This window comes from Tamandua tetradactyla, chromosome 8 (assembly GCF_023851605.1).
Source record: "Tamandua tetradactyla isolate mTamTet1 chromosome 8, mTamTet1.pri, whole genome shotgun sequence".
NCBI classification, from domain to species: domain Eukaryota; kingdom Metazoa; phylum Chordata; class Mammalia; order Pilosa; family Myrmecophagidae; genus Tamandua; species Tamandua tetradactyla.
Window position 1 is genome coordinate 40,135,188 of NC_135334.1, and position 1,934 is coordinate 40,137,121.

The 1,934-nt window shown below is 41.3% G+C and overlaps 1 pseudogene; it reads right to left on the bottom strand.

Moving 5' to 3' along the window:
* Nucleotides 1-1,373: 1,373 nt before the first annotated feature.
* On the bottom strand, nt 1,374-1,934 carry LOC143643353 (protein archease-like; annotated as a pseudogene).

The following is a 1,934-nucleotide window of genomic DNA, read 5'->3' on the forward strand; positions in this document are numbered from 1 at the left end:
TATTCTTACTACTTTTAATGTAATTAATATATTCAGTGTATTTTTCTATGTGGATCTACTCATTCTTTGAATTATTTGCTTCAATACAAACGTTAAATCCTTCAACAAACAGCTGCGTAGGAGAAGGGAGAGGGTCTAAGGGTGGGGAAGGAGGGATCAATTCTGGTGTGGAGAGGCGAGAACATTCATTGGCAGTTCCTCTGTTCTGTCTTCGCTGTGAAAGGAGACCCTGAAGCCCAGTGTCACCCTCTGCGGGCAGAAGAGGAAGTGAGGGGACGGAATGATGACAACAAAGGCAGCCAAGTCCAAGCTGCCCAGCCCTGAACTAAGGGCTCATGGGGAGACAAAGGCAACATTTAAGTCAGGGTTTGGAGGATCCTGGAAGAGGGATGCAAAACATGACACTTTGTAGAGCCACCCCACCCACCCAAACGCATTGTCTCCCACCAGGCACTGTCCTGGAGAGAAGGGAGGGAAGAAGAAAATACCCCGAATGAGGAGAGGGGAGGGGGAATAAGTAAGGCTAATATATAAAAGCACAGGGCTCACATTGCCTATTGTCTCTTGCCTCCCTCACCTCTGTCCTTACATGTGTTCTCAATAAATTTTCTGCCTGCTTACTCTTAAAAAAAAAATTGACGCTTGACAATTTCCATATGGTCGCTCCTGATTCACCTAGTTAGTTGGTTCCTATGCACTCTTTTTTTTTTTTTTTTAACAAATTATTCCTTTTATCAAAGAAAGATAAGAGTGGTTAGAGTGCAGAGGCTTTGGAGAAGCTGGCTGACACTCCAGAGTGCTAGTAGTTGGGCCTGAGAAGGGTCTCCTGGGCTGCTGCTTACATTGGTGATCCCTTTTGGGACCAGGCTGGAGAGTTTGATTTCCATTATAAGGGAGGGAAGCACCTGCTGCCACAACAGGGACTTCATAAGGGGCCATAATTACCACCTGAAGAATTCTTTAAAGTTTGAATATTTGGGTCATACAGACCACAGCTGTGCCCCGATTGGCCATCTCTGTAAGTCGCACTTTAAGTTAAAAATTTCAGTTTTGCAAGTTTCTATCCATCAATAGATCATGCTATCTTCTCAAAAGGAAGGAGTCTTCTCTTTGGATTTTATTTTAACTTTTTTTATTGTGAAATATAAGATATGTATATACAAAAAAGCAATACATTTCCAAGTACATTTTAACAGATAGTTATAGAGCAGATTTTAAAGTTTGGTATGGGTTACAGTTCCACAATTTTTCATTTTTTCTTCTAGCTCCTCCAAGACACTGGAGGCCATAAGAAATAGTAATATAATGATTCAGCAATCATACTCATTTTTAAATCCTGTCTTCTCTGTTATACTCCTCCTTCTCTTTGTATTTTAAATGTCAATGATCATGACAACTCCTGGCTTCTCTTCACTATTGACCTGCATTGATGAATATCTTATTGTCTTGACTTCATTATTTCATTCTACAGCTATTTATTGATCATCTACTATATGCTAGATGCCCAAGCATGAGGATGCTTGGGCAATGAAAATTCATCTCCCCACCCAGTGGACCACAATTTGAAATTCCTTTAATCAATACTTGAGTACTTTCACTTCCCGGGGTATAAAGAACTCATCAGCCCAGAATTTATAAAGCCACTTATCCAAAAAGTGAAACAGAAGGTTGTAAGTCATCTCCTTGGGTTTCTACTTCTGTTTGGAGAGGCTCAACAGTCCAGTATCTGTCGTGTAACCAAACGTATCACTGCACACTGATCAAATGTTCCTGTAAAGCATCTCCCATGCGTGTAACTGGATATCAGCTGTATGATCCAAACACTTGTACTTCTGATTGACTGGAGAATACTTGGCCTTGACTGCCTTCTGATCCTCAGTCAAATTGCGTTCTCTCACATCTTCCTCCAGCTGGGCCATGAGTGTAGTATTGGG